The sequence below is a fragment of the Bos indicus x Bos taurus genome, chromosome 1 (genome assembly GCF_003369695.1).
Source record: "Bos indicus x Bos taurus breed Angus x Brahman F1 hybrid chromosome 1, Bos_hybrid_MaternalHap_v2.0, whole genome shotgun sequence".
NCBI lineage: Eukaryota > Metazoa > Chordata > Mammalia > Artiodactyla > Bovidae > Bos > Bos indicus x Bos taurus.
The window spans coordinates 140,946,732-140,959,081 of record NC_040076.1 but is presented as its reverse complement, the minus strand read 5'-3'; the positions used below and the strand labels follow the sequence as shown (position 1 = coordinate 140,959,081).

At 41.7% G+C, this 12,350-nt stretch overlaps 1 protein-coding gene across 1 annotated transcript in view; it reads right to left on the bottom strand.

Moving 5' to 3' along the window:
• FAM3B (family with sequence similarity 3 member B) overlaps positions 1–12,350 on the bottom strand; it is a 66,725-nt gene that overhangs the window by 25,256 nt on the left and 29,119 nt on the right. The window lies entirely within an intron of this gene.

Genomic DNA, 12,350 nt, shown 5'->3' with positions numbered 1-12,350 from the left:
ATCGAAAAAGCAAGAGAGTTTCAGAAAAATATCGATTTATGCTTTATTGACTATGCCAAAGCTTTTGACTGTGTGGATCACAATAAACTGTGAAAAATTCTGAAAGGGATGAGAATACCAGTCCACCTAACCTGCCTCTTGAGAAACCTGTCTGCAGGTCAGGAAGTAATAGTTAGAACTGGACATGGAACAACACACTGGTTCGAAATAGGAAAAGGAGTACGTCAAGGCTGTATATTTCATCATGCTTATTTAATTTATATGCAGAGTACATCATAAGAAACGCTGGGCTGGATGAAGCACAAGCTGGAATCAAGAATGCCAGGAGAAATATCAATAATCTCAGATATGCAGATGACACCACCCTTATGGCAGAAAGTGAAGAACTAAAGAGCCTCTTGATGAAAGTGAAAGAGGAGAGTGAAAAAGTTGGCTTAAAGCTCAACATTCAGAAAATGAAGATCATGACATCTGGTCCCATCACTTCATGGCAAATAGATGGGGAAACAGTGGAAACAGCTGCTGCTGCTAAGTCGCTTCAGTCGTGTCCAACTCTGTTCGACCCCATAGACGGCAGCCCACCAGGCTCCACCTGGGATTCTCTGGGATTCGTCCCTGGGATTCTCCAGGCAAGAACACTGGAGTGGGTTGCCATTTCCTTAGACAGAATTTATTTTGGGGCTCCAAAATCACTGCAGATGGTGATTGCAGCCATGAAATTATAAGACGCTTACTCCTTGGAAGGAATGTTATGACCAACCTAGATAGCATATTAAAAAGCAGAGATATTACTTTGCCAACAAAGGTCCGTCTAGTCAAGGCTATGGTTTTTCCAGTAGTCATGTATGGATGTGAGAGTTGGACCATAAAGAAAGCCGAGCACAAAAGAACTGATGCTTTTGAACTGTGGTGTTGGAGAAGACCCTTGAGAGTCCCTTGGACAGCAAGGAGATCTAACCAATCCATCCTGAAAGAGATCAGTCCTGGGTGTTCATTGGAAGGACTGATGTTGAAGCTGAAACTCCCATACTTTGGCCACCTGATGCAAAGAGCTGCTCATTTGAAAAGTCCCTGATGCTAGGAAAGATTGAGGGTGGGAGAAGGGGACGACAGAGGATGAGATTATTGGATGGCATCACCGACTCAATGGACATGAGTTTGGGTAAACTCTGGGAGTTGGTGTTGGACAGGGAGGCCTGGTGTGCTGTGGTTCACGGGGTTTCAAAGAGTCGGACATCACTGAGCGACTGAACTGAAACTGAATATTCCATGGTGTATATGTACCACAACTTATTTGTCCATTCATCTGTCCATGGTCATCTAGGTGGCTTCCATGTTCTAGCTATTGTAAATAGTGCTTCAATGAACAATGGGATACAGGTCTCTTTTTCAATTTTGGTTTCCTCAGGGTATATGCCTAGGAGTGGGATTGCTGGGTCATATGGTGGTTTTATTCCTAGTTTTTTAAGGAATCTCCGTACCTTCTTCTATAGTGGCTGTATTAATTTACATTCCCACCAACAGTGCAAGAGCGTTCCCTTTTCTCTACACCCTCTCCAGCATTTATTGTTTGTAGATTTTTTGATGATGGCCATTCTGACTGGTGTGAGGTGATATCTCATTGTAGTTCTGACTTGCATTTCTCTAATAATGAGTGATGTTGAACATCTTTTCATGTGTTTGTTAGCCATCTGTATGTCTTCTTTGGAGAAATGTCTGTTTAGGTATTTTTCCCACTTTTTGATTGGGTTGTTTGTGTTTCTGGTATTGAGTTGTATGAGCTGCTTGTGTATTTTGGAAATTAATCCTTTGTTAGTTGTTTCATTTGCTATTATTTTCTGCCATTCTGAGGGTTGTCTTTTCACCTTGCTTATAGTTTCCTTTGTTGCACAAAAGCTTTTAAGTTTAATCAGGTCCCACTTGTTTACTTTGTTTTTATTTCCATTACTTTAGGAGGTGTGTCATCAAGGATCCTGCTTTGATATATGACATCGAGTGTTCTTCCTATGTTTTCCTCTAAGAGTTTTATAGTTTCTGGTCTAACATTTAGGTCTTTAATCCATTTTGAGTTTATCTTTGTGTATGGTTTTAGGAAGTGTTCTAATTTCATTCTTTTACATGGAGCTGTCCAGTTTTTCCAGTACCATTTATTGAAGAGGCTATCTTTGCCCCATTGTATATTCTTGCCCCCTTTGTAAAAAAATAAGGTACCCACAGGTGCATGAATTTATTTCTGGGCTTTCTGTCTTGTTCCATTTGTCTATAGTTCTGTTTTTGTGCCAGTACCATACTGTCTTGATGACTGTAGCTTTGTAGTATAATCTGAAGTCAGGAAGGATGATTCCTCCAGCTCCATTCTTCTTTCTCAAGAAGACTGCTTTGGCTATTCAGGGTCTTTTGTGTTTCCCTATGAATTGTGAATTTTTTTGTTCTAACTCTGTGAAAAATACTATTGGTAATTTGACAGGGATCAGATTGAATCTGTAGATTGCATTTGGTAGTACAGTCATTTTCACAATATTGATTCTTCCTACCCAAGAACATGGAATATCTCTCTCCATCTGTTTATGTCATCTTTGATTTCTTTCATTAGTGTCTTATAAATTTCTGTGTACAGTTCTTTTGTCTCCTTAAGTAAGTTTATTCCTAGATATTTAATTTTTTTTTGTTGCAATGGTGAATGGGATTGATTCCTTAATTTCTCTTTCTGATTTTTTATTGTTAGTATATAGAAATGCAAGTGATTTCTGTGTATTGATTTTGTATCCTGCTACTTTGCTAAATTCACTGATTAGCTCTAGCAATTTTCTGATACTATCTTTAAGGTTTTCTATGTACAGTTTGATGTCATCTGGAAACAGTGAGAGTTTTACTTCTTCTTTTCCAATCTAGACTCCTTTTATTTCCTTTTCTTCTCTGATTGTTATAGCTAGGACTTTCACAACTATGTTGAATAATAGTGGTGAAAGTGAACATCCTTGTCTTGTTTTCGATCTTAGGGAGAATGCTTTCAGTTTTTCACCATTGAAAATAATATTTGCTGTAGGTTTATCATATATGGCCTTTACTATGTTGAGGTAGGTTCCTTCTATGCCCATTTTTTGAAGAGTTTTAATCATAAATGGGTGCTGAATTTTGTCAAAGGCTTTTTCTGCATCTATTGAGATTATCATATGATTTTTATCTTTCGATTAGTTAATATGGTGTATCACACTGATTGATTTGCATATATTGAAGAATCCTTGCATTCCTGGACTAAACCCAACTTGATCATGGTGTATGAGCTTTTTGATGTATTGCTGAATTCTGTTTGTTAAAATTTTTCTGAGGATTTTTGCATCTATGTTCATCAGTGATATTGGCCTGTAGTTTTCTTTTTCTGTGTTGTCTTTGTCTGATTTTGGTATCAGGGTGATGGTGGCCTCGTAGAATGAGTTTGGAAGTGTCCCTTCCTCTGCCATTTTTTGAAAGACTTTTAGAAGGATAGGCATTAGCTCTTCTCTAAATGTTTGACAGAATTCTCCTGTGAAGCCATCTGGTCCTGGGCATTTGTTTTTGGGGGGATTTTTGATCACAGCTTCAATTTCAATGCTTATAATTGAGTTATTCATAATTTCTATCTCTTCCTGGTTCAGTCTTGGAAGATTCAACTTTTCTAAGAATCTGTCCATTTCTTTCAGGTTATCCTTTTTATTGCCATATAGTTGTTTATAATAGTCTCTAATAATCCTTTGTATTTCTGCATTGTCTGTTGTAACCTCTCCTTTTTCATTTCTAATTTTGTTGATCTGACTGTTCTCTCTTTTTTTCTTGATGAGTCTAGCTATAAGTTTGTCAATTTTGTTTATCTTCCCAAAGAACCAGCTTTCAGTTTTATTAATCTTTACTACTGTTTCTTTCTTTTGTTTTTCATTTATTTCCGCTGGAGTTTTTGATTTCTTTCCTTCTACTAATTTTGGTGTGTTTTTTTTGTTGTTGTTGTTCTTCTTCTTTTTCCAGTTGTTTTAGGTGTAAAGTTAGGTTGTCTATTTGGTGCTTTTCTTGTTTCTTGAGGTAGGACTGTATTGCTATAAACTTCCCTTTTAGAACTGCTTTTGCTGCATCCCATAGGTTTTGAGCTGTCGTGTTTTCATTGTCATTTGTTTCTAGAAAATTTTTGATTTCCCTTTTGATTTCTTCAGTAACCTGTTGGTAATTTAGAGACATGTTGTTTAATCTCCATGTGTTTGTGTGTCTTACAGCTTTTTTCTTGTAATTGATAACTAGTCTCATAGCATTGTGGTCAGAGAAGATGCTTGAAACGATTTCAATTTTTTAAAATTTACTGCGGTTTGGTTTGTGACCCAAGATGTAGTCTATCCTGGAGAATATTCCATGTGCACTTGAGAAGAAGGTGTATTCTTCTGCATTTGGATGGAATGTCCTGAAGATATCAATGAGATCCATCTCATCATATGTGTCATTTAACACTTGTGTTTCCTTATTAATTTCTGTTTTGATGATCTGTCCATTCACGTGAGTGGGGTGTTAAAGTTTACTATTGTTATGTTATTGTCAATTTCTCCTTTTATGTCTGTTAGTGTTTGTCTTATGTATTGAGGTACTCCTATGTTGGGTGCATAAATATTTACAATTGTTATGTTTTCCTCTTGGATTGATCCCTTGATCATTATGTAGTGTTCTTTCTTATCTCTTGTAATCTTTATTTTAAGGTCTGATATGAAGATTGCTATTCCAGCTTTCTTTTGCTTCCCATTTGCATGGAATATATTTTCCCATCCTTTCACTTTCAGTCTGTAAGTGCTTTTTAGGTCTGAAGTGGGTTTCTTGTAGACAGCATATATATGAGTTTTGTTTTTGTATCCATTCAGCCAGTCTGTGTCTTTTGGTTAGAACATTTAATCCATTTACATTTAAAGTAATTATTGATATATTTGTTCCTATTGCCATTTTCTTAATTGTTTGCAGTTGATTTTGTAGATCTTTTTTTCTTCTCTTGTACTTCTTGACTATAAAAGCCATTTTAACATTTGTTGTAAAGCTGGTTTGGTGGTACTGAGTTCTCTTAACTCTTGCTTGTCTGAAAAGCTTTTTATTTCTCCATCAATTTTGAATGAGATCCTAGACAGGTACAGTAGTCTTGGTTGTAGATTTTTCCCTTTCAGTACTTTAACTATATCCTGCCATTCCCTTCTGGTCTGCAGAGTTTCTGCTGAAAGATCAACTGTTAAGCGTATGGGGTTTCCCTTGTATGTTACTTGTGGCTTCTCCCTTGTTGCTTTTAATACTCTTTCTTTGTGTTTAGTCTTTGTTAGTTTGATTAGTATGTGTCTTGGCGTGTTTCTCCTTGGGTTTATCCTGTATGGGACTCTTTGTGCCTCTTGGACTTGGTTGACTACTTCCTTTTCCATGTTGGGGAAATTTTCAACTATAATCTCTTAAAAAATTTTATCATACTCTTTCTTTTTCTCTTCTTCTTCTGGGATCTGTATAATTTGAATGTTGGTGCATTTGATATTGTCCCAGAGGTCTCTGAGACTATCCTCAGTTCTTTTCATTCTTTTTACTTTATTTTTCTCTTCAGAAATTATTTCCACCATTTTATCTTCCAGCTCACTGATTCATTCTTTTGCCTCAGATGTTCTGCTATTGATTCCTTCTAGAGTATTTTTAGTTTCAGTAATTGTGTTGTTTGTCTCTGTATATTTATTCTTTAATTCTTCTAGGTCTTTGTTAATTGGTTCTTACATTTTCTCCATTTTGTTTTCAAGGGTTTTGATCATTTTTTACTATCATTACTCTCAATTATTTTTCAGGTAATTTGCTTATTTCCTCTTCATTTACTTGTACTTCTGTGTTTCTAGTTTTTTTCCTTCATTTGTGTAGCATTTCTCTGCCTTTTCATTATTTTTTTTTTAAACTTACTATGTTTGAGGTCTCCTTTTCCCAAAAGACTCTTGATGAAAGTTAAAGAGGAGAGTGAAAAAGTTGGCTTAAAGCTCAATATTCAGAAAACGAAGATCATGGCATCTGGTCCCATCACTTCATAGCAGATAGATGGGGAAACAGTGGAAACAGTTCCAGACTTTATTTTCTTGGGCTCCAACATCACTGCAGATGGTGATTGCAGCCATGAAATTAAAAGATGCTTACTCCTTGGAAGGAAAGTTATGACCAACTTACATAGCATATTGAAAAGCAGAGATATTACTTTGCCAACAAAGGTCCATCTAGTCAAGGCTATGGTTTTTCCAGTGGTCATGTATGGATGTGAGAGTTGGACTGTAAAGAAAGCTGAGCACCAAAGAATTGATGCTTTTGAACTGTGGTGTTGGAGAAGACTCTTGAGAGTCCCTTAGACTGCAAGGAGACCCAACCAGTCCATACTAAAGGAGATCAGTCCTGGGTGTTCATTGGAAGGACTGATGTTGAAGCTGAAACTCCAATACTTTGGCCACTTCATGCAAAGAGCTGACTCAGTGGAAAAGACCCTGATGCTGGGAGGGGTTGGGGGCAGGAGGAGAAGGGGACGACAGAGGATAAGATGGCTGGATGGCATCACTGACTCGATGGACGTGAGTTTGAGTGAACTCCGGGAGTTGGTGATGGACAGGGAGGCCTGGGGTGCTGCAATTCATGGGGTCTCAAAGAGTCGGTCAGACACGACTGAGAGACTGAACTGAACTTTCCCAGGCTTCAAGGTTGAAGTCTTTCTTCCTTTTGGTTTCTGCCCTCTAAGGTTGGTCCAGTGGTTTGTGTAAGCTTCTTTTCGGGTGAGATTTGTGCTGAGTTTTTGTTTGTTTTTCCTCTGATGGTCAAGGTTGAGTTAGGTGGTAATCCTGTCTGTTGATGATTGGGTTTGTATTTTTGTTTTGTTTTGTTTAGATGAGGCATCCTGCACATGGTGCTACTGGTGGTTGGGTGATGCCAGGTCTTGTATTCAACTGGTTTCCTTTATGTGAGTTCTCAGTATTTGATACTCCCTAGAGTTAGTTCCGGAGAAGGCAATGGCACCCCACTCCAGTACTCTTGCCTGGAAAACCCCATGGATGGAGGAGCCTGGTAGGCTGCAGTCCATGGGGTCGCTAAGAGTCGGAGACGATTGAGCAACTTCACTTTCACTTTTCACTTTCATGCATTGGAGAAGGAAATGGCAACCCACTCCAGTGTTCTTGCCTGGAGAATCCCAGGGACGGCGGAGCCTGGTGGGCTGCCGTCTATGGGGTCGCACAGAGTTGGACACGACTGAATCGACTTAGCAGCAGCAGCAGAGTTAGTTCTCTGGTAGTCTAGGGTCTTGGAGTCAGTGCTCCCACTCCAAAGGCTCAGGGCTTGATCTCTTTTCAGGAACGAAGATTCCACAAGTGGTTTGTTATGGCATTAAGTGAGATTAAAACAAATATCCAAAAATGAGAAACCAAAGATGAACTGCAGACAAATGGCAGTTAGAAAACTGGCAAATGAGAATTAAAAAAATGAAATATACACATATACATATACACCCATGAGCAAAGAGAAAACAGTCCAACAAAAATAAAGTACAGTAGATTGACACAGCGAACAAAGAAATCAAAAATTATATTTACCAGTTATAAGAACAAAGCTAACTAAAGCACAAACTGGAAAACAAAACTAAAACAAGGTGCCAAGGGGGAAATAAAGCAATGAAAACAAAAGTAACAAATATGTTGAGAGGAAAGGAAAGAAATAAAAGAAAGAATAGACATGCAAGGTTAAATCGAGGTAGATGAAGAAGATTTATATATATTAAAGATTAATTTAAAGGGGAAAAGAACAGTAAGAAAGCCAAACAAAGGTATAAATGTAGAAAAAATAATAACAGGTTTAAAAAATTTTAAATTTAAAAAAGAGAAAATAAAAATGAAATTAAAAAAAAAAAAAAAAGGAAAACTCCACAGAACTGCAAAAGCCCAACATAGAGGCAGAGGTTTATAACAACAATAGAAAATGTGGCTGAGGAAAAAAAAAAAAAGCTCAAAAGCTTAATTAGATTTCATAGTGCTGATAAAATCGTCAACTCCAACAGAGAGGGGATAAAAGGGGGAAAAAATCCAAAAAATCTACAGAACAAATGAAAACATAAGAATAATAAACCTTTTTCTTGAGTCACTGCTGTCAGAGTCCTTTCCTTGGCTTGGAGTCATAGTCCACCTCACCTCCCTAGAATGCCCTCCAACACTGTGCTGATGTCTGTACCTGCTGTGGGGGCAGCTCAGATTCTAATCTGGTCCTTCTCCTGTGTGTTCTTGCCTCCAATGTCCACAGCTATCAGAACTAGTGCGTTTTCTTCTGTGGGAGCTCTCAGTGTCCTTTTATATATTTCATAGACAGAGTCTGCCTAGTCGATTGTGTGGATTTTGTCTGCAGCTTGTACAGCTGGTGGGAAGGTTTTGGGTCTTTCTTAGCCACACTGCCCCTGGGTTTCAATTGTGGTTTTATTTCCACCTCTGTATGTGGGTCATCCACTGAAGTTTGCTCCTGAGTCTTCCCTGGAGGACTTGGGTTTACCCCTGTGAGGGCCAGGTATGGAGGTCGTGAAGCTGCCTGGGTTTCAGGGGTTCTGGCAGCACCAGGTAACTCAGGGGAGTTGGCGGCTAGGGCAGCAGGAAACACAGTGCTCTAAGAAGGGTATGGCAACCAGTATTGGTCAATACATTCCAGTATTCTTGCCTGGAGAACCCCCTCCCTGACAGACAAGCCTGGCAGGCCGCAGTCTACAGGGTCACAAAGAGTCAGACGTGAGCGAAGCGACCCTGCGCACATGGATGAAAGACTTTTTTTTGCCTGTGGCAGCTCTGCCCCAGTGAGAGTTGAACATGAAGGCAGCGCAGCTGCTTGGCTTGAGGCGACCCTGGCGGCACCAAGTGTGCAGGGACACAGACTGCCTCCACTGCAGGAGTTATGGCTCTATCAGAGTCTTTTTTCGAGCCTCTTGTAGCTGGCGATCAGAAGGCCTCTTTGGCCAGTGTTTCTCCATAACTCTGCCCATTCAGACACTTAGAGGGCTCCCTTCCCTGAGGTCCTTCTCTGTTGTTTGGTGCATCAGGCACACAGAGGGGGCCCCTCTGACTGGGGTCCTACTCTGTAAATCAGCGCATCAGGCACTTAAAGGAGCACCCCGAGTGGGGTCCTGCTCTGTAGTTCAGTGCATCAGGCGTTTGACAGGCCAGCCTCTCTATTGTTCAGCTGCCAGTGCTGGCATGTGGGGAGAGAGAGCCTATGGTGATGGCCCCACCCACTACATGTGACTCAGCAGTTTCGCCTTGCTCCTATGGCTGCCCAGTGGAGCAGTGGAAAAGGAATCTTTTCTCCACAATCTCTTACCTCACATCCCCTCAATCCACCTCTCCATAGTCATCAGCAGCCCTCCCCCTGGGATTGCTCCACAATCCCTAAACTTCAGCTCCTAGCCGCTGTGTCTTCCAGAGGACCTGTGTCCCTGTCCGGGGTATGTATGGCTGTGGCAAGGACTGTCTGATTCTCATTTCATTTAGGCTGCCACAGATCAGCTTTTTCACTCTCAGCCCTAAATGTCTCTCCTCTGCCTCAGACAACTAACCCGATGTGGGGATTGGACCCCTGCTTCAGTCCCCCACCCGCCGAGGTCCAGTCCTACTAACACTCCAGTTTTTCCCCGTAGTTCCTTCATGCTACTGAGTTTTGCATGGTTTTATATATTCTTTTCCACTGGTCAGGTACTCCTGTTGGCTCTCAGCTGGTGTTCCACATGCACTTCTGTGTCTGAAGGTGTATTCCTGATGTATCTGTGGAGAGAGATGTACTCCACGTCCACCTACTCCTCTGCCAACTTGTTCTCTCCATACCAGTGGTTCTTAATGGGGTGGGGAGTAGGATTATGCCACCCTGGGGACATGTGACAATATCTGGGATGAGTGCTGTTGTCATAGCCAGAGGGAGGGGGGAAGGCTCTATGGCATCCAGTGGGTGGAGGCCTGGGGAATTGCCAAGCCTGCAATGCCCAGTGAGGCCCCCACCACACAGAACCAGCAGGCCCTTGTGGCCATGGGGTTGAGGTGGCGAACCCTGAACTGTGATGTCAACTTCTTGGGCAGGAGCCACATGTTCCATGTCAGGGTCCCTCCACTGAGTGCCTCACCCCCGGGGGTTCATTGGTGGATGAACGTTTGTCAATAAACTGTCTGGCAGAGTGAATGGGGCTTGGAGAAGGGATGGACCCATAGAGGGGCTATTTCTACCCAACTCATAAATACTGAACAAAGGATATGCCAGGACCAAGTAAGGCATGTGGAACTGAATCTGACCCCCTCTCTGAGCATGCTGCCCACTCCCTGGTGGATGAGGTGTGTGCAGAGACAAGTGACTGAGATGGAGGGAGGAAAATGCGAATGAGCCAAGTGCTCTAGGCAACAAGTAACTAACAAAGAAGGGAGGGTTGGCCTGGCTTTGGGGGAATTGGTGGGATGATTCCAAATGACCTCCTACTCAGGGTTAGGAGCACTCAGTTTCTTTTATCTGCAGTAATCACTTAATCACCCAAACCATCCTTAATTTGGGTGTTGTGGGTTACCCTGTGTTCCCTCAAAGTTCAAATGTTATACTAATCCTAAGAACCTCAGAATGTGACCTCATTTGGACACAGGACCTTTGAGTAGATGACTCATTTAAAACAAGTTCTTTAGAGTGACCCTAATCCAATATGAAACAGCCTCTTGATGAGGGTGAAAGAGGACAGTGAAAAAGCTGGCTTAAAACTCAACATTCAAAAAACTAAGATCATGGAATCTGGTCCTATAACTTCATGGCAAATAGAAGGGGACAATGTGGAAACAGTGACAGATTTTATTTTCTTGAGCTCCAAAATCACTGTGGACGGTGACTGCAGCCATGAAATTAAAAGACACTTGACCCTTGGAAGAAAAGTTATGACAAACCTAGACAGGGTATTAAAAAGTAGAGACATCATTTTGCTGACAAAGGTCTGTCTAGTCCAAGCTATAGTTTTTCCAGCAATCATCATGTATGGATGTGAGATTTGGACCATAAAGAAGGAGGAGCATCGAAGAATTAACACTTTCAAATTGTAGTGTGGGAGAAGACGCTTGAGAGTCCCCTGGACAGCAAGGAAATCAAACCAGGCAATCCTAAAGGAAATCAAGCCTGAATATTCTTTGGAAGAACTGATGCTGAAGTTGAAGCTCTAATACTTTAGCCACATCATGCAAAGAATCAACTCATTGGAGAAGACCCTGATGCCTGGAAAGATTGAAGGCAGGAGAAGGGGGCGGTAGAGGATGAGATAGTTGGATGGCATCACCGACTTAATGAACAGGAGTTTGAGCAAACTCCAGGAGATAGTGAAGAACAGGGATCCTGGTGTGCTGCAGTCCATGGGGTCACAACAAATTGAACATGACTTAGCAACTGAGCAACAACAGCAATCCAATATGAACGGTGTCCTTTCAAAGAGGGGAATCTGGGACCAAGACACAAGGAGGGAAGGTGATGTGAAGACCCAGGGTGAAAATGGCATCTGCAAGTCAAGGGGAGAGCCTGAGACAGACATTCCCTAGCAGCCCCAGAAGGAACCAGCCCTGCCCACACCTTGATCTTGGCGTTTGGCTTCCAGAGTGTGAGAGAATGAATGTCTGTTGCCTAAGCTGCACTGTCTGTGTACTCTGTTATGCAGCTCTAGTCATGGAACACGCTGGGCTAGGAGTGTTCCAAGTGCCAGGGATTAGTGGGCTATTAAGGGTAAGGCAGTTGCAGGGAACCTGGACTGAGTTGAGCAAGGGGTGTGGGCTGCAGGGAGAGATGACACTGACTATTCAGGAGGGTGAGACTCAAAACCCAAATGCAAGGACAGCTATGTCCTGAGTTTTGGTGTTTCCCTGATTTTGAACGGCTAGAGTGCAAAATATATCCTGAAGTTTGTGCTGTGTGTGTGCAAGCGTGCTTACTCGCTTCAGTTATGTCTGACTCTGATGCTATGGACTGGAGCCTGCCAGGCTCCTCTGTCCATGGGATTCTCCAGGCAAGAATACTGGAGTGGGTTGCCATTTCCTTCTCCAGGGGATCTTCCTGACCTAGGCACTGAACTCCCACGTCTCTTACATCTTCTGCATTAACAGATGGGTTCTTTACCACTAGTGCCGCCTGGAAAGCCCTGAGTTTTGTGCTGACTGCTGTCAGATGGAAGCTCAACATGTGACACATAAAACCACGAGAGACAATCCATGTGTCCCCACCCCACCATGGGCACAGCAGGCTTTCTCAGCTCCCCTCGGATGCCCCTAGCCTCTGGCTGAAGTCCAAGACATGCCTTTCTCTCCTGGGACAGACTTGTTGCC